Source organism: Bubalus kerabau, chromosome 16 (assembly GCF_029407905.1).
Source record: "Bubalus kerabau isolate K-KA32 ecotype Philippines breed swamp buffalo chromosome 16, PCC_UOA_SB_1v2, whole genome shotgun sequence".
Taxonomy (NCBI): domain Eukaryota; kingdom Metazoa; phylum Chordata; class Mammalia; order Artiodactyla; family Bovidae; genus Bubalus; species Bubalus kerabau.
The window spans coordinates 4,173,889-4,199,083 of record NC_073639.1 but is presented as its reverse complement, the minus strand read 5'-3'; the positions used below and the strand labels follow the sequence as shown (position 1 = coordinate 4,199,083).

Here is a 25,195-nt window from a genome sequence, read left to right as displayed (position 1 = left end):
TTCTTTACCATCTGAGCCGCCAGGGAAGCACAAGAATACTGGGATGGGTAGCCTATCCCCTTTCCAGGGGAACTTTCTTATGCAGGAATCAAACAGGGGTCCCCTGCATTGCAGGCAGATTCTTTATCAGCTGAGCTACCAGGGAAGCTCATATGCATATATATGTGCATATATATATATATATATATATATATATATATATACACAAATACATATGGTATATACTAAGCCCTCAGTTAATTTTGCGTAACTGTGATATAATTAGCACTAAAGAACACTAAAAATGTTGTTTGCTATTTTTGATTTATTACATGTTTGCTTATTTTACAACTTTATGTCACCAGACAATAATCAGTGTTTGGATAACAGAAATGGGATGCTTAATCCTTTAGCAAAGAATGCTCATAAATCATATATATGTGTATGTTAATATATGCGTGTTTGTATGTTGTTACTTCAGTTTCAGCTATGTCTGACTCTTTGTAACCCAGTGGACTGTAGACATCTGGACTCTTCTGTCCATGGGATTCTCCAAGCAAGAATACTGGAGTGGGTTGCCATGCCCGCTTCTAGGGCATCTTCTCAATCCAGGAATCGACAACTCCATGTCTCATGTTTCCTGCATTGGCAGGTGGGTTCTTTACCACTAGTGCCACCAGGGAAGCCCATGTTAATACATGCACGTTCATGTGTGTGTGTGTGTGTATATATATATATATATATATATATATATATATAGCATAATTGAATATACATATTGTTTACACATGTATACAACAGTATTTTTTTTGGGGGGGGAATGCACGTGAATTGGTTGTGGACACTAACAATGGATCTATAAAGACATGCATAATGATTACATTAGAAATAAGCAGCTATGAGTTATTGATATTTACCTTTGTTCTTGTTTCCTGAAGGCTAAGCATTGAATCAGTTTGTTGAGAAAGTGAAGATATGGCCATATATTTGAAGGACCATAAGCTATGGAAAGACTTAATTATTCATTAAAATTTTAAAAGCTAAAAGCCAATGATTGTCTTAAATTTTCTCGTTGCCATTCTAAAATATCCTTATGTGAATGTATTTCAGAATGAAAGTAAAGTCGAAGAACTTGCTCTGTAATTCAAAATGTCATTTGTGAGATTTTATGGCATATTGGGGTTCCCAGATGTCTCAATTGTAAATAATCTGCCTGCCAATGCAGGAGATGCAGGAGACATGGGTTTGATCCCTGGGTCAGGAATTCCCTCTGGGGGAGGAAATTATAACCCTCTCCAGTATTTTTTCTCAGAGAATCTGACCGGCAGGCAACAGTCTCAGTTCAGTTCAGTTCAGTTGCTCCATCGTGTCCGACTCTTTGTGACTCCATGAACAGCAGCACACCTGCGGGGAGCGAGCTCTGCCCCTGGCAAAGGTCTTGAGGAAGGAGGCTTGGCATACGCAAAGGCGGGATCGAGCCTCAAGAGTCTCCCTGGAAATTCTCGAGCATCTACCCCCCAAAACCAGAGTCTGCCTACTTTCTGCTTTCACCTACACCTCTGACTTTACGGGGGGCTGTCCCCCACTACCTCTCTCTGAAAAAAGAGTTAACTTACAGCTCCAGTTAATAATGTTCCTGGGTGTGATAGTGTTTCAACCTACAAATTCCTTTGGAAGTCCTCTAGCCTGCCTGAATAGGTTTTTCCGGCCACAAGTGATTGCTCAGAGCCTCCCAACTGTGAGAGGCATGAGATGTTCTAAACTGTCTAAATACAGATTCCTTTGAGCAGTTAAAAGTTTGATTAGAAATTGTATTGGTGAAGGGATTTTCACTTGTTGGGCCAATGTTTGCTGCTAAGTCTCCATATCCCTTACCTGCTGTGTCCCTGGCAGTGTATTGATTAATATAATTGGTGTAAGTAGTAGCTTTAATGTTTGTAACCTGGGACCCTTGAGTTAATTCTTTTTCTTGTTATAGCCCACCACACCTTTGCTCTGTAGGAATGCAACTTAATCTAATGCTTTTGGAGGGTGGCTCCTGATCAATCACCTTTAGAGAAAAATAAGTTTTCTGAAGAAAGGGTCTTAAAATGTTAACAGGCCTCCGGGCCAGAAGATGATGCAAATCACCTAAGCTTTTGCATATGATAAGTTTGCAGGAAGAAAGCCTGGCTTGCTGCATGACTCTACCTCTTCCCCCATTATCCTCTATGCATAACTTAAGGTATAAAAACTACTTTGGAAAATAAAGTGCAGGCCTTGTTCACCGAAACTTGGTCTCCCCATGTCGTTCTTTCTCTTACCTTCTGGCTGAATTATTCACCCTCTCTTCTCCACTGAATTTCCTCATTGAGCTATCCTTATTCTATTACTCTTTATATCCTTAATTAACGTTTAATTAAGCAGTTGTTTCCTGATCCTCCCCAACGCCATCCCGCTTTGAATTCCCTGGATCCACCGGGGCTGGACCCCGGCACACACCAGGCCTCCCTGTCCATCACCATCTCCCGGAGTTCACTCAAACTCACATCCATCGAGTTGGTGATGCCATCCAGCCATCTCTTCCTCTGTCACCCCCTTTTCCTCCTGCCCCCAATCACTCCCATCATCAGAGTCTTTTCCAATGAGTCAACTCTTCACATGAGGTGGCCAAAGTAATGGAGTTTCAGCTTTGGCATCCGTCCTTCCAAAGAACACCCATGGCTGATCTCCTTTAGAATGGACTGGTTGGATTTCCTTGCAGTCCAAGGGACTCTCAAGAGTCTTCTCCAACACCACAGTTCAAAAACATCAATTATTTGGTACTCAGCTTTCTTTACAGTTCAACTCTCACATTTATACTTGACCACTGGAAAAACCATAGCCTGACTAGACAGACCTTTGTTGGCAAAGTAATGTCTCTGCTTCTCAATATGCTATCTAGGTTGGTCATAACTTTTCTTCCAAGGAGTAAGCGTCTTTTAATTTCATGGCTGCAGTCACCAACTGAAGGGATTTTGGAGCCCAGAAAAATAAAGCCTGACACTGTTTCCACTGTTTCCCTATCGATTTCCCATGAAGTGATGGGACCAGATGCCTACAGTCTATAGCATTGCAGAGTCAAACATGACTGAACTCACATACATGTATGGCATATTAGGAAAAATTCTCATGGTGGAGAAATACTGCAAAGAATTCTTATTTTAGATAAAAGACTTATAGGTTTCTAATCCTAGCATATTTTATCATTTTATCAAACTCTTTTGGAACTGTTGCTTATAAAAAGCAGCTTGATCAAAGCACTGTCTGAAAATTAAAGTCTAAGAAAAATAGGGTATCAATGGATTGTGATGTAACATATTATCTAATCCATCTCCCTTCATATGACAGATATTTGTTACATTATCTAAAGACTGATATGATTTGCATATTGGTCCATTTTATTGGATCTAATGTAAGTGATATGAAAAAGAAAGAAAATCTGAGCCCATCAATTGATAACCAAAAATAGAATTGCAGCAAACAACATCTAGATAATATCTGGCTTTCATGTCTGGAATTATAGAGGTTAAAGAAGAAATTATGGGAATATTTTTTAGGGAATTCATAACTCAAATAGAAGTTTGGACATGGTGTGTAAAGACTCTCCAATAATGAAATTTTACAGAAATAGGGAGCAACATATCAAAAGCCTCTGATGTATTCTAGCCAGTCTACTTCAGTCTTCATCACTATCTTTCCTTTTCTCCACATTACATCCCTCTGACATATTACTGATCTTGATGGAAAATATCTTTGTTCAAGTGCAGTATTATCAGTGACAGTGGATAATGTGTCAATATTATAGTCAAGTTTCCATTCTATAGTCCCTTTCTTCATCCTTGAATTTAAATTCTTAACGGTAAATGTGGCATGATGATAGACTCGGTTACCTATACAACACAAAGAACAGAGAGATGCATAGTGGTCATAGGCTGTATAACTACATTTGATAGAAAGAGAGCAGTAGTAATGTTCAATAAACCAATACATAAGAGGGTTTCTGTTTAAGCTGGAGGGAGTGACGTTTAACTTCACCAGAAATCTTTCTCCCTAGTTAGAAACATGCTCTGGACCAGGTAGCGATGCCACTCTAAATGGAACTCATCACTCTTCCTTTCTATCCCTCAGATCCCCCTGTGTAAAATGGGGACTTCAGCCAGATTACCTATAAGGTCCTTTTCAGATGATACAACCTGACTCTATAAAACATGACTCTACTTCTATGTAAAGCTATCCCTATTATTGGAACAGATTTGAAAAATGGAAGAAAAGAGAGTCACTTCAGCACTTCATGGTCACACAGAGAATTGTGTGGCCTGTTATTCAAATTCAGAATCTCATAGATTCCTCATAGAAGTAGATATTCAACCTTACTAGTGCTCAGGTAAATAAAACTGAAACAAAAAGTAAAGTCATACTGTATCATCTACAGAATGGCAGAATATAAGCAATTGAAATATCAACTACTGGTGAAGTTGTGAAGCACCATGGCCTTCACACACTGACAGTAGATGGAAAATTGCCACTGTGCTTGGTAGAACTCCATGGCTGAGTCTCCTATAGCTGGCTATACAAGTGTCCTAGGACCAAAAACACCATATGCCCAAGAGGGAAGAATGAATATCTTCACTAAAAGACATGGACATAAATATTCACCACAGTAGTATTTGAAATACTATAACACTGAAAATAACTAAATTTTTTCCCAGTACATTAGTACAGGACTTTACAAGCTTTTCTTTAATGCATATTTTAGGGTTTGTTGGCCATTAAATCTTAGCCACACCTACAGTTTTTTGCTATATCCCAAAAGTAACCATCTGTAATACACATACAAATGGTTATGTCCTAGGTAAAATGTCATGGATCAAGTTTACTGACTCCTGCTCTGGATTAGATAAATAACTTTATGGTAAGTTTGTATGTTGAAAAAGTAGACTGCAATGTAGATGAATGAACTACCTCTGCATACAATAACATGTGGAGAAATTTCACAAACATAATACTGAGTGAAATAAGACAGACCTAATAGTGTAAAGGCAATATGATTTCCCTGGTATATACCTCAAAAATAAACAAGCTAAACAATATGTGGTATTGAACATTAATTTGTGATGGGTGTGGGTAAAATTGCCAAGAAGCAACGAATTATTTTTTGGGGGGGGTTCTGGTTATAGTTTCATTTCTGAAAATATTCTTGCAGTGTACTTTTTTAGGTGAAAATTTCTGTATGTATATTAGACTCTGATTTTCATTAAGCAAAGTAGATGCAATGAGAAATGGTAAGAAATCTTATTTGTATTTTTTAATCTAAAGGCCTATTGTACAAAATGAATGTTCAGTGTACATATATGATTTTAGTGTAATGCATAATTCCACAGAGTATCTCAGTGCAGTATTCATTTTTATGTTATTAGAAATGCTGCCTTGCTTATAGAATAACACTGTCTTTATTCACACACTGGCTCTCCCAGTCATTCTCTTAGCTGCATTGAGATATAATATATTTAGTACTGTATCATCCAATGAACTCTGAGTCACAGTACTCTAGGTTTGAGGAACAGAAGCTATATTCTGAAAAAAATAATTTCCTCCTCAGTACAGATTTGCCAATAGAGAACTGTCTTAATATTACCAGAAGTACCAGGAAAATCCTAGAGATTTTTTCCCACTTGCTTATATATGAGGAAGACACTTTCTTCTACAGACATGTTTTTTGATTATTTAAGATCTCCATCTTTCAGTCAGTTCAGTTCAGTCACTCAGTCATGTCCGACTCTTTGTGACCCCATGAATCACAGCAGGCCAGGTCTCCCTGTCCATCACCAACTCTTGGAGTTCACTCAGACTCAAGTCCATTGCATCAGTGATGCCATCCAGCCATCTCATCCTCTGTTGCCCCCTTCTCCTCCTGCCCCCAATCCCTCCCAGCATCAGAGTCTTTTCCAATGAGTCAACTCTTCACATGAGGTGGCCAAAGTAATGGAGTTTCAGCTTTAGCATCATTCCTTCCAAAGAAATCCCAGGTCTGATCTCCTTTAGAATGGACTGGTTGGATCTCCTTGCAGTCCAAGGGACTCTCAAGAGTCTTCTCCAACACCACAGTTCAAAAGCATCAATTCTTCGGTGCTCAGCTTTCTTCACAGTCCAACTCTCACATCCATACAAGACCACTGGAAAAACCATAGCGTTGACTATACGGACCTTTGTTTAATGAGACACAAATCCCATTGGGAGATACTTTTACGTTATCCAACTTAAACTAACAATTTATCTGCCCAAACTCAGGTTTAAATTGTTGGGTGAGAGTAGATTGGAAAGTGTTAGTCAACATGGTCTTGATAACAGCACTGTTAAAAAGTAAAGCTGGGTTCTGGATGAATGAAATGCAACAGAAGGGATTTTTCCCAGAAGACAAGAATGTAGTTGAGGGGAAAATTAAATCATAGTAGAATGTGATGATTAGAACAATTCTATATATGCCATATGTGTGACAATGAAGTAAGTAATGATAATAAAACTCTTTTGTAATATAAATGCATCAGTTTCTTGATTTTAGTGAGAAATTATTAACAGTTATGTGGTTTGATCTTTGCCTCAAAAATATCTCCATAGAGTACTGTACTTGATATCTTGGTATTGATGTGATTTGGCTTCCCTAGTGGCTCAATGGTAATTAATCTGCCTGCTCATGCAGGAGACACAGGTTTGATCCCTGGGAGAAGATTCCCTGGAGAAGAAAAAGGTAATCCACTTTAGTATTCTTGCTTGGGAAACCCCATGGACAGAGAAGCCTGGTGGGCTACAGTCCATGGGGACACAAAAGAGTCAGACTTGACTTAATGACAAAAGTAATAAACAACAGTTGGGATTATTATACCAAGAATGGGAATAACAATTAAAAAAGCAACACAATTTTTCACCAGGTATCTTTTCCCCTAAATTAAAAATGGACTAATTAAATGAACTTTAACCTGCTGAATTTCATAGTTTTAGAGAAAATAATGTAGATGAGAGCAAGAAACAAATAAAAGAAGCAATCAGAAAAGGACTCTGTGACTCTGTTTCTGTTTTGTAAAAAAGTTGCTTTTACCACATTCTAGATTTCACATATAAGTGCCATCTTATGATATGTATCTTTCTCTGACTTCTCTCAATGTGAAAATCTTTGGGTGCATTCATGGACCTAGGCTGCAAAAGGCATTATCTCTCTGTCAGATAAATATATGGTTTGCAAAGATTTTCTTCCATCTTTATACATATATATTGTATAAAGATGGAAGAAAATCAATCTTGTATATATATAAATATATAATATATATATTATATATATATATAAAGAGTGAAGAAAATCTTTGCAAACCATATATTTATCTGACAGAAAGATAATGCCTTTTGTAGCATAGGTCCATGAATGGACCCAAAGATTTTCACATTGAGAGAAGTAAGTCAGACAGAGAAAGATAAATATCATAATATAGCACTTATATGTGAAATCTAGACTGTGGTACAAGCAACTTTTTTACAAAACAGAAACAGAGTCACAGAGTCCTTTTCTGATTGCTTCTTTTATTTGTTTCTTGCTCTCATCTACATTATTTTTTCTAAAACTATGAAATTCAGCTGGTTAAAGTTCATTTAATTAGTGCTTTTTTAATTTAGGGGAAAAGATACCTGGTGATAAATTGTGTTGCTTTTTTAATTGTTATTTCCATTCTTGGTATAATAATCCCAACTGTTGTTTAGACCACCTGATCTGCCTCTTGAGAAATGTGTATGCAGGTCAGGAAGCAACAGTTAGAACTGGACATGGAACAACAGACTGGTTCCAAATAGGAAAAAGAGTACATCAAGGCTGTATATTGTCACCCTGCTTATTTAACTTATATGCAGAGTCCATCATGAGAAACGCTGGACTGGAAGAAGCACAGGCTGGAATCAAGATTGCCGGGAGAAATATCAATAACTTCAGATATGCAGATGACACCACCCTTATGGCAGAAAGTGAAGAGGAACTAAAAAGCCTCTTGATTAAGGTGAAAGAGGAGAGTGAAAAAGTTGGCTTAAAGCTCAACATTCAGAAGACAAAGATCATGGCATCTGGTCCCATCACTTCATGGGAAATCGATGGGGAAACAGTGGAAACAGTGTCAGACTTTATTTTTTTGGGCTCCAAAACCACTGCAGATGGTGACTGCAGCCATGAAATTGAAAGACACTTACTCCTTGGAAGGAAAGTTATGACCAACCTAGATAGCATATTAAAAAGCAGAGACATTACTTTGCCAACAAAGGTCCGTCTAGTCAAGGCTATGGTTTTTCCTGTGGTCATGTATGGATGTGAGAGTTGGACTGTGAAGAAAGCTGAGCGCCAAAGAATTGATGCTTTGGAACTGTGGTGTTGAAGACTCTTGAGAGTCCCTTGGACTGCAAGGAGATCCAACCAGTCCATTCTAAAGGAGATCAGCCCTGGGATTTCTTTGAAAGGAATGATGGTGAAGCTGAAACTCCATTACTTTGGCCACCTCATGTGAAGAGTTGACTCATTGGAAAAGACTCTGATGCTGGGAGGGATTGGGGGCAAGAGGAGAAGGGGACGACAGAGGATGAGATGGCTGGATGGCATCACAGACTCGATGGACCTGAGTCTGAGTGAACTCCGGGAGTTGGTGATGGACAGGGAGGCCTGGTGTGCTGCAATTCATGGGGTCCCAAAGAGTCGGACACGACTGAGCAACTGAACTGAACTTAACTGAGTTGATATTTAATTTCCCTGGTAGCTCAGATGGCAAAGAATCTGCCTGCTCTGCAGAAGACCCTGGTTCAGTTCCTGGGTGGGAAGATCCCCTGGAGAAGGGAATGACTACTCACTCCCATATCCCTGCCTGGAGAATTCCATGGACAGAGGAGCCTGGCAGGCTACAGTCCATGAGGTCACAGAGCCTTAGACATGACTGAGTGACTAAGTACAGCACAACACACTTACAATTTGTTTCTCTCTGATTTATTTCCCCACACAGTTCCTGTTATCTCTTACTACATAAAACTGTATTTCAAACCTAAATAACTTAAAAGAATGTCCACTGATTCATTATCTTTTTTTTTTTCTCATGTTAACTGAGGATACATGAAATATTCATGGAAAGATGGGTTAGACTGCAAGGTCTTTCATAACTGCACAGGATGTAAATGACTAGCAAGATAGACTTAAATTCTCTTCTTCCCGGTCCATGTTATCTCAGAACTTGTCAAATATGTTATTCAGATGATTTGTTGGACTTTCTGTACCATAAGTCATGACTTTTAGATACTGTCTTCTTAAAGACTAGACTCAGAAGTGACTTACAATATTCCTGAAAATTTTTGTTCATCAAAGCAGGTAGAGTATGGCAAAAATTCAAAAGAAAGATAAAGAGGTACTGTATATCTAAGGAAAATATATGAAAAGTGTACAATTTGCTTTATTCTTCCCAAACTATCAATAAGCTCATTGTAGAACTCTGTTAATTTTTAAGTACCGATTTGCTTATTAATAGTTTTTTATGTTATTGTTATTAAATCTGTGAGCAAGTGCGCAGTCTCTTCTTAATTTTGTTGTGCATATATGTACACAAAGTGCCTTTATGAAGCACTTCTTAAACAACACACATATAGAGGGAGAGTGACTGACATTTTGGTTATTCAGATCATTGTGAAAGGAGAACTAGTTCTGGGATGATGGGAAATAGTCCAGTCACATCAGAGATACCAAGATGTTAGATCATATTTTAGATACTTACCATCTGAGCCCCCAGGGAACACATTATTTTAGGAACAAAATGGAACTCTGATGATTTAGAAAAGTTATCATACCTGTGCAATTTTCTAAATGGGTCATCTTTGCACATATGAGCCATATCTGTATTAAAATTCCCCAAACAGGTATATTTTATTTATATTATATCATTTGATAACAAGAAATACTTAATAATAAGTGTTTAGAAAGCCCTACTTTTCATCTTCTTGTACCAGGGAGCTTAGGAAATGCAAAATAAGCATTGATCATATTTCTGAAGCCTTAATTGTAGTAGATAGATTCTCAAATAAACAAAATAAACATAATTCAAAAGGAGTGCACAATTTAGAGAATGTGAGAGAGTCACAAAAGTCAATGAAATATCCCTGGATGATATAAGGTTGGAGGATGGGAATAAGATGATATTTGGTGATGAGAGCTGCCTTGAAAGGTAGCATTGGCAGGAATGTTTATAGCATCATTATTCACAACTAAATAGAAATAATCCAACGATCATCTAACTGAACAATGGGTCAATAAAATGTGTTATAGACTGAAAATGAATTATTATTGTGTCACTTAATGAAATAAACTTATATGTTCAAGAACATAGATGAACATTAAAAACAGTATACTGAAGAAAAGAAGCCTGACAGAATAAAAACACATACTACATGATTCTGTTTATATGCAAGGCCAAGAATAGGAAACCATGCCCTATCAGAAAGGAGTGGTTTCCAGGGCTCAGGGAGGGAACAAAGGGGAATGACAGCTAATAAGCTTGTTGTTTCTTATTGGAATGATGAAAATGTTCTGAAGTAGATAGGTGATAACTGAACAATCTTGAACACATACTAAAATCTAAAGAGCAGTATACATTAAAAGGGTGAACTTTATTTTATATGCATTATAATTTAATATAAAGTAATGCAAAATATAATAATACTCCAAAATGAGATAGTATAGGATAGTGTTTCAGAACCAAAATGAACAATCAAAAGGAGCTGGAAATGATGGAGGGAGAAATTTTTTGAGTTTGATTAGGTTTCCTCTTTGACTAGAGAAGAAGATAGTTTCAGGCCAACTGCAATCACCATCTGGAGTGATTTTGGAGCCCCCAAAAATAAAGTCTGATACTGTTTCCACTGTTTCCCCTTCTATTTGTCGGGAAGTAATGGGAACAGATGCCATGATCTTCGTTTTCTGAATGTTGAGCTTTAAGCCAAGTTTTTCACTCTCCACTTTCACTTTCATGAAGAGGCTCTTTAGTTCCTCTTCACTTTCTGCCATAAGGGTGGTGTCATCTGCATATCTGAGGTTATTGATATTTCTCCCAGCTATCTTGGTTCCAGCCTGTGCTTCTTCCAGTCCAGCATTTCTCATGATGGACTCTGCATATAAGTTAAATAAGCAGGGTGACAATATACAGCCTTGATGTACTCCTTTCCCTATTTGGAACCAGTCTGTTGTTCCATGTCCAGTTCTAACTGTCGCTTCCTCACCTGCATATAGGTTTCTCAAGAGGCAGGTCAGGTGGTCTGGTATTCCCATCTCTTTCAGAATTTTCCACAGTTTCTTGTGGTCTACACAGTCAAAGGCTTTTGCATAGTCAATAAAGCAGAAAATATGTTTTTCTGGAACTCTCTTGCTTTTTCAGTGATCCAGTGGATGCTTACTCCTTGGAAGGAAAGTTATGACCAACCTAGATAACATACTAAAAAGCAGAGACGTTACTTTGCCAACAAAGGTCCGTCTAGTCAAGGCTATGGTTTTTCCTGTGTTCATGAATGGATGTGAGAGTTGGACTGTGAAGAAAGTTGAGCACCAAAGAATTGATGCTTTTGAACTGTGGTATTGGAAGACTTTTGAGAGTCCCTTGGACTGCAAGGAGATCCAACCAGTCCATCCTAAAGGAGCTCAGTCCTGGGTGTTCACTGGAAAGACTGATGCTAAAGCTGAAACTCCAGTACTTTGGCCAACTCATGCAAAGAGTTGACTCATTGGAAATGACCCTGATGCTGGGAGGGATTGGGGGCAGGAAGAGAAGGGTACGACAGAGGATGAGATGGCTGGATGGCATCACTGACTCGATGGACATGAGTTTGAGTGACCTCCGGGTGTTGGTGATGGACAGGGAGGCCTGGCATGCTGCGATTCATGGGGTTGCAAGAAGTCAGACACGACTGAGTGACTGAACTGAGCTGAACTGAACTGTGAAGCACACCACAAAGACAATTTGCAGTTTTCACTCTGCTGCTGCTGCTGCTGCTGCTAACTCATTTCAGTCATGTCCGACTCTGTGCAACCCCAGAGATGGCAGCCCACCAGGCTCTCCCGTCCTTGGGATTCTCCAGGCAAAAACACTGGAGTGGGTTGCCATTGCCTTCTCTGAGTTTTCATTCTACCATGAATCAATTTGCTGACAAATGAAAAAGTGAAGCAAAACTTAGCCTTTGCTAAATTGTTCCTGAATTCACGTGGGAATATACAGAAGCAGAAATGTAGTTAAGGAAATATTTGAATAACATCAAAACCAAAGAGCGGTAGCACAGGGATTTAAATCCCAGTGAATCTGGTTAAATAAAAAGCCATCTGCCTATTGTTCAGCTAACCAGGACCTGCTTATTTCAGGTAAGTTCCTAGAGCCTATCTTAAGAAATGTAAGAGAAAATACTTAACTTTTTGATAAAAAAAAAAAGAAAAAAAGAAAAATATGCAAATAGAGCATTTTATGCTTGGTTACTCACTAAAATCTTCATCTAATGGCTAGAAATAGTGTTTTATTCTCATAATTGAAAGGATCTGTCTGAGCTTGTTAATATCCACAATACAACATTTTATCTTATTTTTCTGTTGGTTCACACAAAAGCCTTTACTCCCTTTCACATTGGGCAACGTATATATGAACTTAAGATATGTTTTGTTGTATTGAAAAATAGTGTAGGTGCCACAATAAAAATAAAAATAAGTACAAATGTATCCCCATGTGAACACATGCCATGTTAACTTAGGTCTAATGAAAAAGTCCATAACTTATACTCTTTCTCCATATACCTAAATATATACATATGTTCACACATAAATACAAATGTATAGCAGAGAGAGAAGTCTATATATTTTAGAAGTATGTATCATCCCTAATCTCATTTCCAGCTTATTATATAAAAAGCCATTTAGAATCTAAAGTGACACAAATATGTGTGGTAAATTCTGTTGCTATGACAAACCTAGACAGCTTGTTAAAAAGCAAACTCATCTTTTGATGACAAACCTAGACAGCTTGTTAAAAAGCAAACTCATCTTTTGATGACAAAGGTCTGTATAGTCAAAGTTATGGTTTTTCCAGCAGTCACATACGGTTGTCCGATCTGGACCATAAAGAGGGCAGAGTGCCAAAGAATTGATGCTTTTGAACTGCGGTGTTGGAGAAGACTTTTGAAAGTCTCTTGGACAGCAAGATGATCAAACCAGTCAGTCTTAAAGGAAATCAACCCTGAATACACACTGGAAGGACTGTTGTTGGAGCTGAAGCTCCAATACTTTGGCCACCTGATGTGAACAGACAACTCATTGGGAAAAACCCTGATGTTAGCAAAGATTGAAGGCAGAAGGAGAAGAGGGCAACAGAGGATGAGATGGTTGGATGGTATCCTGAAGAAGTGTTTAAGCAAACTCTGGGAGATGTTGAGGGACAGGGAAGCATGGCTTGCTCCAGTCCATAGGGTCGTGAAGAGTCAGACATGACGTTGCAACTGAACAATCAACAACATTGTCCCTCCTATCATTTCCATTTTATTATATAAAAAAGCCATTTAGAATCTAAAGTGATGCAAATGTGTGTGATTAATTTTGTTGGTTTCATTTCCTTTTAGCTCTTTTCTTCCACTGGTAAAAAGATTCATCCTTTGACAACAACCACTCCACAAAGAGATAATGAGCATTGTGGGAAAACAATAGCAAATTTCTAGAAAACAGGTCAGTAATAATTATTTCATTTCTCACCAAAGGCTAAACACAGCATGAATTAAAGTAAGTAACACAATTTTTTGTTGCTGTTGTTATTACTGCTGCTGCTAAGTCTCTTCAGTTGTGTCCGACTCTGTGCGACCCCAGAGACGGCAGCCCACCAAGCTCCCCAGTCCCTGGGATTCTCCAGGCAAGAACACTGGAGTGGGTTGCCATTTCCTTCTCCAAATGTTGTTATTACTAGTCATTGATATACTCACCCTGTAGGGAACTAAATCAAAGACTCAAGCCAATCATGTTTTTCTGAGAAACACAAAAATTGTAATCATGTTTTTTACCCAAGTGAATATTTTCAAGTATTGAAAATACTTAATCCTAAATGTTAGAGACTAGCCTCTCTATCATTGGAGTCTCTTTTATATGGTTTTCAAGAGGTGAAAAAAGTTATATTACTCCAGATCTACTCCCCGAGGTTAAAAAAAAAGAAAAGAAGTAAGGCTCAGAAAAGAGCTGGTAGAAGGTGACAAACGTTGTGGATGGCATCTAGATTTATATCAATCTTTCAAAAAGGTTTTTCTCAAATTCATTTTATTCTTGCAGAATAGAGGGCTATGCCTCTTTAATTTGTGTGCATGACTGGATTTTTTCTGAATATAAAAACACAATTGCAGAAGAAAAAAAAAAAACATGTTCTGCCTTATGATTTTTTACGGATGTGTAGAAGTGTTACACATGAATGTGCCATTTTTTTTTTTTGATCGATTTCTCAAGAGTTTATACAAGATCTAAAAAGAATGGAAGGAGAGGATTGCTCTTCTGTGACTGAGTTCATTTTCTTGGGAATTACTAATAACATTGTGAACAAAGTGACCCTATTTACCATGGTTCTCCTTGTTTATCTCATCAATCTTCTGGCAAATCTTGGAATGATAACCCTGATTAGGATGGATCCCCAGTTGCACACACCCAGGTACTTTTTTTCCTCAGCCACCTCTCCTTCTGCTGTTCCACAGCCACTGGCCCCAAGATGTTGGTGGACCTATTTGCCAAGAACAAGTCAATCTCTTTCCATGGCTGTGCTCTGCGATTCTTGGTCTTTTGTACCTTTGTAGATTCTGAGTGTCTCCTGCTTGGAGTGATGGCCTATGATCGGTACAAGGCTGTCAGCAGCCCCTTGCTCTATGCAGTCAGCATGTCCAGCGGGGTGTGCTCCCTGCTCATGGCTGGGGTTTACCTGGTGGGGATGACAGATGCTCTGATACACACAACATTGGCATTCTGCTTATGCTTCTGTGGGTCAAATGTGATTAACCACTTTTTTTGTGATGTTCCTCCTCTCCTGTTGATATCTTGCTCAGACACACAGGTCAATGAGTTAGTGATATTCATGATTTTTGGCTTCATTGAACTGAGTACTATTACAAGAGTCCTTGTCTCTTATTGTTATACTATCCTATCAGTCTTGAAGATCCACTCCGCTGAAGGGAGCTTCAAGGCTTTCTCCACCTGCACCTCCCACCTAACTGCTGTGGCAATTTTCCAGGGAACTATGCTCTTCATGTATTTCAGACCAAGTTTTTTGTATTCTCTAGATCAAGACAAAATGACCTCGCTGTTTTACACTCTTGTGATTCCCATGTTAAACCCTCTGATTTACAGTCTATGAAACAAGGATATGAAAGAGGCCCTAGAAAAAATAAAAATAAATGGCTTTAAATATTTATGTTAGGTGTATGTGAATAAACATGTATCCACACACATATAGTGACAGATGATTATTAAAATTATATGGTAGAATACATGACAAACATAATTTTTCAATTTCTTAAAGTAGTATTACACTAAATCTCAATTGTAAATCTATTACTGTTCCTCTAACATGTCATGTTTAATTATCTTTCCAGAATTTGTACAGGGCATTTAGTTTAAATAAAAAACATTTCTGATTTTTCCATTATGCTAGTTTTTGTTTAGTTTTTATTCAAACATTGTTTCAATTATGTTGAGGCTTATTGTGTATTTGCTCAGTGATCTTTGAGCATGTAGATTCTTTATATAGTATAGTGCATCTTGCAGGTTAAATACAACTAAAAATAAGCTAAAACAAATAACATATTAACTAAATGGTTAAGTAACTCATTATAACTTCAAATTCATCATGAAATAACACATGCTGCTGCTGCTGCTAAGTCACTTCAGTCGTGTTCAACTCTGTGAGACCCCATAGATGGCAGCCCACCAGGCCCTGCCATCCCTGGGATTCTCCAGGCAAGAACACTGGAGTGGGTAGCCATTTCCTTCTCCAATGCATGAAAGTGAAAAGTGAAAGTGAAGTCGCTCAGTCGTGTCCGACTCTTCGCGACCTCATGGACTGCAGCCTACCAGGCTCCTCCATCCATGGATTTTCCAGGCAAGAGTACTGGAGTGGGTTGCCATTGCCTTCTCTGGAAATAATACATACAGGGCTATAATTCCAAAGCAAAAATATCTAAATCTAGTCCCAAATAAAATCATCTTTGAATAGAGATATTCAGTCAAATCTAAATAAGACTCAATTTGAGAGAAGAAAGGATAGTAGATAGAGGAATTGACAGTTATTCAGGTTGTGAAATATACAAGTCCATGTTTGTTAGAAGAAGTCATATTTGCTATACCATGGAAGAACTGTGAAGGCAACATACTAAGTGAAATAATCCATAGAGAGAAAGATAAGTACTGCATAATATCACATATAGATAGAGTCTAAAAGGTAAAACTCAGGAATTCCCTGGCAGTCCAGTGAATAGGACTTGGTGATTTCAATGCCCAGGCCTGGGTTTGATCCCTGGTCAGAGAACTAAGATCCTTGCAAGCCTTGTGGTGTAGCCTAAGTAAATAAATAAATTTATATTAAAAAAAAAGAAGTAGAGAGTAGATTGGTTGTTGCTAGGGGCTGAAAGACAGGAGAAAAGGGTGATATTGGTCAAAGTGCACAAATTTTCTATTATTTATTGAACAAGTTTAGGGGATTTAATCTACATGATGACTCCAGTTAACAATACTGTAGTATAAACTTGAAATTTGTTAAAAGGGTAGATTTTAACTGTCCTCACCATACACACATTCAAAATGGTAACTATGTGAGGTTATGCCTGTATTATTTAACTTTATTGTGATAATCATTTCACAAAGTATACATATATCACTTCATTACATTGTATATCTCATAACTATATGTGGTATCTATCAATTACATTTGAAGTAGCTATATTGAAAAATGAGAAGGAAAGAAGTCTAAAGATTAGATTATAAAGACCTATGGAAAGTATAGAAAGAGACTTGTTAAAATACAATATTGTGTTTTTGTTATTGACTATCAATTCTTCTGCACTTCTTCCAAGATACTTTTCCTTCCTTCTCTCTCATTCTCAGCCCTAAGTGTCCCTTTTTTGTCTCTTTGTGGTTCACAAACACCCACTTACCTAAAGCATTGTTTTATATCTCACTGTTTGTGCTCATTCTTTGGTAAAGAACAAAGCATTCCATCCTTGTTAACCAAAGCACTGAAAGTTGCCTGAAGCATAAAATAAGCAAATATATATTAACCTAAAAATGCTAGACAACCTTTTTTGGCTATTACTTATATCTCAGAAACACAAAATTAACTGAGAGCTTGCTAAGTGCCTTAAATATATATATATATATATATATATATATATATATATATATATATATATATATCACAATATGCAGGTGGATTCTTTACCAGCTGAGCCCCCAGGGAAGCCCTATATATCACAATATAGTATAACTATTGTATGCATATAACAATAGTTTTGGGAAGGTGCAGAAATGGTTGTGGACAAAAAGTTAACAGACTTTTATAAAGACATACATATTTATTAATTGCACTAGATGTAAGAAATTATAAGTTCTTGATATTTGATGCTTCATATACCTTGAATCTGGTTTCCTGAAGGCTAAAGCACAGAAAGTTAGGATACAAACATATATTTGAAATACCATAAAGTACTGAAGAACACTCCTATTTATCTAATAAAGGTGTAAGGTTAAAAGACCTCTGATAGTCTTAAATTTTCTAGATGTGATTGTAAAATGTCCATATGTGAAAATATTCCAGAATGGAAATACAAAGCCTACAAAATTCCCTTGTTATTCAGAGTGGTTGGAGAAGGCCATGGCACCCCACTCCAGTACTCTTGCCTGGAAAATCCCATGGATGGAGGAGCCTGGTGGGCTGCAGTCCATGGGGTCGTGAGGAGTCGGACACGACTGAGCAACTTCCCTTTCACTTTTCACTTTCATGCATTGGAGAAGGAAATGGCAACCCACTCCAGTGTTCTTGCCCGGAGAATCCCAGGGACAGAGGAGCCTGCTGGGCTGCCGTCTATGGGGTCACACAGAGTCGGACACAACTGAAGTGACTTAGCAGAAGCAGCATAGCATGTTAAAAAGAATTCTCATGGTGGAAACACCTTAGAATAACTGTATAATATAAAAGGTTGAAAATTTCTACTCCTGATATATTTTATCAACTCAGCCAAATGTCTTTTGAATTGTTGCTTATGGGGAGAAACATGGCAGAAAACATTGACTGGAATATATTAAAGTCAAGCAAAATAGGGACTTGATGGATTGCTATTAATTAAGAGTTAATGAACACGTTAATTAATAATTCTTCATGCTTATGATATATATTTATTTTAGCAACTAAAGACTGCATTGCAAATATCAGCTCATTTTATTGGATCTAGTGGGAATGATATAAAGAGAAGGGAATTTAAGCCCATTAAATGGAATTCCAAAAATAGTACTGATTTAGATGAAAATTTTCTATGTGTATATTATAATCTAAAATGGCATTCCATAAACACAGTACCTTCACTATGAGATTGTAGGAAACTATTAATTTTTATTTTTAATTCTAAAAGTTTCTTGTAAAGGGTTTATTATATGTTTATGTAATGGATATAATGCATTCTTTCTAGAATATCTCAGTACATTATTAATCTTTATGTTACTAAAAGTGCCGCCTTGCTTGTAGAACAACACTGTCTTTATCCACCCACTGGCTCTCCCCTCATTTTCACAGCACCTGGGAACTATAAAATACTTTAGTACCATACCACGCAATGAACTCCATGTCATAATAGGCTTGAAGAACAGACAACTGTATTTTGAAGAAGATCATCTGGGTAGTATGGTCTGCCTAAAATTGTTTTAGTGTCTTCAAAGCACCAGGAAAACTAAATGTAGATCCTTTCTCTCACTTGCTTATATCTGAGGAATACACTTTCTCTTTAAGAGATGTTTTACAGTTATTTAAGATCTCCATTTTAAATGAAACACAAATCCCATTGGAAGATTTTTTCCTCCCTTAGGTTACCCAGCTTGCAATAACAATGTAGTTACCCACACTCAGTTAAATTGTTATGTGGGGGAATATTTAAAGGATGTTAATCTACATGTGTTTGAGGAGCAGCCCTGTTAAAAAGCTAAAGCTGGGTTCTGGCTGAACAAATAGTTGTTGCAACAAATAGTTGCATCCCAGAAGACAGGGATTCCTGAGGGAAAAATTAATTTGGATTGGAGTATAGTTAGAGCTTCCTTGGTGGCTCAGACAGTAAAGAATTTTCCTGTAATACAGGAGACCCAGGTTTGATCCCTGAGTCAGGAAGATCCCCTGGAGAAGGGAACGGCAACCCACTCCAGTATTCTTGCCTGGAGAATCCCATGGACAGATGAGCCTGGCAAATAGAGTCCACAGGGTAGCAAAGAGTTGGACACAACTGAGCGACTAACCACCATAATTAGGTGACCAAGAACAATTCTACATACACCTTATGTGTAACAGAGAAGTGGAATGATAATAGAATTCTTCTGAAACATAAATGCATCAATTTCTTGATTTTCCTGGGAAAACATTAGCAATTAGTTTTGGTTTGAACTTTTCCTCACCGATAGCTCCACAGGACTACAATTGGTGTTTCAGTGTTGAGATCCTCACTACAAAGAATAACAAGACATATAAAAAGGCATCAAAAGTTGCCATTAAGAATCACATTTTCAAAAAAAAGAATCACATTTCCAGAATTAAATATGAAATAATTATATGGATTTAAACTAAATGGTTTCCTGGATTTGTAGAAAATAAAAGTAGAAAAACAAACAAATGAAGAGAACAAAGAAAAACACCCAAACTGATAAGAAAGCCTGTCCCTGTTAGTTCCCAAATGAGATTTCTGATGAATTAGGGAATTTGTTATGCTCAGTATATTTCAGTCCATTTGAAATTTTTGTTATGTTATTGTGTTGTGGCTTTATCTTCATTGCTTTAATAACTAATGGTGCTGAGCAAACACTCATGCATTAACTTGTTGCTTATGTATCTTCTTTTTGACAGTTTCTGTTAATTTTTATTTTTTGGGGGGAGATCATTTTTTAAGTCTTTTTTTTTCCCCAACGATGAAAGATATTAATATATTGTGGATACAAGTTCTTTGTCATATATATGGATAAATGGTTTTGAAACACTTCCTATTTTATGTAAATACTTCTCTCTGATTATATTTATTTTTTGCTGTGAGTGAGTGAAAGTTGCTCAGTCATGTCTGAATCTTTGTGACCCATAACTGTAGCTCCCAGGCTCCTCTGTCCATGGGATTTCCCAGGCCAGTATACTGGAGTGTATTGCCATTCCCTTCTACAGGGGATCTTCCAGACCCAGAGATTGAACTCAGCTCTCCCACATTGCAGGAGATTTCTTTACCATCTATGTCACCAGGGTAGGCCAATCTTTTGCTACATAAACACTATTCCAAAATTCAGTTAGGTTCACTTGCTCAATCCCGTCCGACTCTTTGGGACTCCATGGACTGCAGCACACCAGGCTTCCCTGTCCATCACCAACTCCCAAAGCTTGCTCAAACTCATGTCCATTGAGTTGGTGATGTCATCCAACCATCTCATCCTCTGTAGTCCCCTTCTCCTCCTGCCTTTAATCTTTCCCAGCATCAGAGTCTTTTCCAATGAGTCAGTTCTTTGCATTAGGTGGCCAAACTATTGTAGCTTCACTTCAGCATCAGTTCTTCCAATGAATATTCAGGACTGATTTCCTTTAGGATTGACTGGTTGGATTTCCTTGCTGTCCAAGGAACTCTCAAGAATTTTCTCCAATAGCACAGTTCAAAAGCATCAATTCTTTGGTGCTCAGCTTTCTTTTTGTCCAACTCTCATATCCATACATGACTACTGGAAAAACCATAGCTTTGACTAGATGGACCTTTGTTGACAAAGTAATGTCTCTGCTTTTTAATATGCTGTCTAGGTTGGTCATAGCTTTTCTTCCAAGAAACAAGTGTCTTAATTTCATGACTGCAGTCACTGCCCACAGCAATTTTGGAGCCCAAGAAAATAATATCTGTCACCGTTTCCATTGTTTCCACATCTATTTGTCATGAAGTGTTGGGATAGGATGCATTGATCTTAGTTTTTTGAATGTTGAATTTTAAGCCAACTTTTTTACTCTCCTCTTTCACTTTCATCAAGAGGCTCTTTGGTTCTTCTTTGCTTTCTGTCATAAGGGTGGTGTTATCTGCATATCTGTGGTTATTGATAAAGAGCTTATAGGTAGTATCATACTTCAGGAATGGAATGTAGATTCAGACAGAAGTTTTTCAACTGCCTATCTAAGATATTTTTATTATTATCAGATAGATAGCAATATCTCTTTAAAGAATGCCTTTTAATAGAGCTTTTCTGAATGTAAAAAGAAAATAGCACAAATAAATTATGTTCTTTCTTATAAATACACTGTGAATGTCCAGAAGTGGTTCACATATATGTATCATTTTCTCCATCGTTTCTTCAAAACTTTAGACAAGAACAACAAAGAATGGAAAGAGAAAATTGCTCATCCTTAACTGGATTCATATTTAGGGGAATTATTGAACTGTGGTGTTGAAGAAGATTCTTGAGAGTCCCTTGGACTGCAAGGAGATCCAACTAGTCCATCCTAAAGAAGATCAGTCCTGGGTGTTCATTGGAAAGACTGAAACTCCAATATTTTGGCCACCTGATGCGGAGAGCTGACTCATTTGAAAAGACCCTGATGCTGGGAAAGATTGAAGGCAGGAGAAGAAGGGGATGACAGAGGATGAGATGGCTGGATGGCATCACTAACTCGATGGACATGGGTTTGGGTGGACTCCGGGAGTTGGTGATGGACAGGGAGGCCTGGCGTGCTGCGATTCATGGGGTCACAAAAAGTCGGACAAAACTGAGTGACTGAACTGAACTGAACTGATAAGTCTGGGATTAAAGTGACCCTATTTATCATGTTTTTTGTTGTTTATCTCATTAACATTCTGGCAAATCTTGGAAATATTATTTTAATTAGGATGGATCCCTAGCTGCATATACCCTTGTACTTTTTCCACAGTCACCTCTCCTTTTCTGACCTCTGCTATTCCACAGCCATTGGCCCCAAGATGCTGGTGGACCTATTTGCCAGTTCAGTTCACTTCAGTCACTCAGTCGTTTCCGACTCTTTGCGACCCCATGGACCACAGCACGCCAGGCTTTCCTATTCTTTACCAACTCCCAGAGTTTACCCAAACGCATGTTCATTGAGTCAGTGGTGCCATCCAACCATCTCATCCTCTGTCATCTCTTCTCCTCCTGCCTTCAATCTTTCCCAGGATCAGAGTCTTTTCCAATCAGTCAGTTCTTCATGTCATGTGGCCAAAGTATTGGAGTTTCAGCTTCAGCATCAGTCCTTCCAATGAACACCCAGGACTGATTTCCTTTAGGATGGACTGGCTGGATCTCCATGCAGTCCAAGGGACTTTCAAGAGTCTTCTCCAACACCACAGTTAAAAGCATCAATGCTTTGGTGCTCAGCCTTTTTAATAGTCCAAATCTCACATCCATACATGACTACTGGAAAAACCATAGCCTCGACTAGATGGACCTTTGTTGGCAAAGTAATGTCTCTGCTTTTTAATATGCTGTCTAAGCTGATTAACTCTTGCCTGGAAAATCCCATGGATGGAGAAGACTGGTGGGCTGCAGTCCATGGGGTCGCTAAGAGTCAGACACAACTGAGTGACGTCACTTTCACTTTTCACTTTCATGCGTTGGAGAAGGAAATGACAACCCACTCCAGTGTTCTTGCCTGGAGAATCCCATGGACTGGGGAGCCTGGTGGGCTGCTGTCTATGGGGTCACACAGAGTTGGACACAACGAAGAGACTTAGCAGCAGTAGCAGCAGCAGGTTGATTATAGCTTTTCTTCCAAGGAGCAAGCATCTTTTAATTTCTTGGCTGCAGTCACCATCTGCAGTGATTCTGGAGCCCCCCAAAATAAAGTCAGCCACTGTTACCATTGTTACCTATTTATTTGCCTTGAAGTGATGGGATCAGTTGCCATGATCTTAGTTTTCTGAATGTTGAGCTTTAAGCCAACTTTTTCACTCTCTTCTTTCACTTTCCTCAAGAGGCTCTTTAGTTCTTCACTTTCTGCCATAAGGGTGGTGTCATGTGCATATCTGAGGTTATTGATATTTCTCCCTATTTGCCAAGAACAAGTCAATCTCTTTCCATGGTTGTGCTCTGCAATTCTTGGTCTGTATCTTTGCAGATTGTGAGTGTCTCCTGCTGGCAGTGATGGCCTATGACCAGTACAAGGCCATCAGCAACCCCTTGTTCTATGCAGTCAGCATGTCCAGCAGGGTGTGCTCCCTGCTCATGGCTGGGGTTTTCCTGGTGGGGATAACAATTTCTCAGATACATGCAGCATTAGCATTCCATTTATGCTTCTGTGGGTCAAATGTGATTAAGCATTTTTTCTGTGATTTACCATCCCACCCCCCCCCCTTTTTTTTTTCCAGTCCTGCTCAGATACACAGTTCAATGAGTCAGTGATATTCACTTCTTTGGGTTTTATTGAACTGAGTACTATTTTAGGAGTCCTTGCTCTTATTTTTATATCATCCTTTCAGTCTTGAAGATCCACTCTGCTGAGGGGAGAGTCCTGCACCTTCCACTTAACTGCAGTGTCAATTTTCCAGGAAACTCTGCTCTTCATGTATTTCAGGCCAAGTTCATCCTTCTCTCTAGATGAAGACAAAATGACCTCTTTGTTTTACACTCTTGTGATTCCCCTGCTAAATCCTCTGATATTTAGCCTATGGAACAAGGATGTAAAAGAGGCCTTAATAAAATTGAAAGCTAAACTACAGTTTAAAGTATTTGTATTATGCATATGTGCACACAACCACACACATATAGTAATTGTGTCATTAAAATTTCATAGCATGACACATGAGAAACAATTTTCTCAATTTCCTAAGTGAATAATTATTTGTATTAAACTCCACTATTAAGACTGGAGGAGGAAATGGCAACCCACTCCAGTACTGTTGCCTGGAGAAACCCTATAAAGAGAAGAGCCTGGCGGGCTACAATCCATGGGGTTGCGAAGAGTCAGACACCACGGAGTGACTAAGCACAACTTCACTGTTTAGAAATGTTACAGGTTTCCTCAGATATCATGCTTAGTATGTGGGCAGGGTTTATATATGACACTTACTGTTTTTGAAAAAACTTTTGACTTTTCTCCTTATGCTAATTTTTGGTTCATTTGTCATTCAAACATTATTTCAGTCTCCCTAAAACATTATGCAATGTCTTAAAGGTTTTGTCTTAAAGTAAATCAAAGATTTACTGAGCGATCTTTCAGAACTCAGGTTTTTTTATAGTTTATAGTACATCCTATAGATTCTATACTAATGAATTTAAGCTGATGCTAGTAGTAGACGTTAATGAACTAAGCAGTTTAGTAATAAGTAAATCAAAAGATCATCATGGGATGAAAATTTTGAGGGCTTTTGTGAGACATTATGGCATGTTAGGAAAAGTTCTCATTGTGGAAAAAGCTACAAACTTATAAAATTCTTATTTTATATAAAAGATGTATATGATTCTATTCCTGCCATATTTTATCAATTCACTGAACTCCTTTGGAACTGTTGTTCATAAAAGGCAGCCTAACTGAAAATATTGTCTGAAAAATTAAGTCTAAGACAAACAGGGCATCAATGGTTTGGCAGGTATTGTGCAGTAAATAAACATGTAATCTAGTTAATTTGTCTCCATTCAAATGTCAGATGTATATTATAGCATCTAAAGACTGATTTAACCTACATATTGGTCCATTTTATTGGATCTAATAAATATGATGTGAAAAAAAAAAGAAAAAAATTAAGCCCATTAAATGGAAGTCAAAAATAGTATTGCAGCAGACAACATTTGATTAAAATAGGCTTCCTTGCCTGGAATTGGATAACTTAAAGAAGAACTGAGTGTTTTTTAGGAAATTCACAATTCAAATCAAAGTTGTGGCAATGGCATGGAGATACTCTTCTATTCCATGAAAATTCTTGAAATTCCACA

General features: G+C 37.9%; 2 pseudogenes; both read left to right on the top strand.

The window, feature by feature from the left end:
- The first annotated feature begins 14,517 nt into the window (after nt 1–14,517).
- LOC129630287 (olfactory receptor 5W2-like) lies at nt 14,518–15,470 on the top strand (annotated as a pseudogene).
- Nucleotides 15,471–16,849: 1,379 nt separating this feature from the next.
- On the top strand, nt 16,850–24,096 carry LOC129630286 (olfactory receptor 5W2-like; annotated as a pseudogene).
- The last annotated feature ends 1,099 nt before the right edge of the window (nt 24,097–25,195 follow it).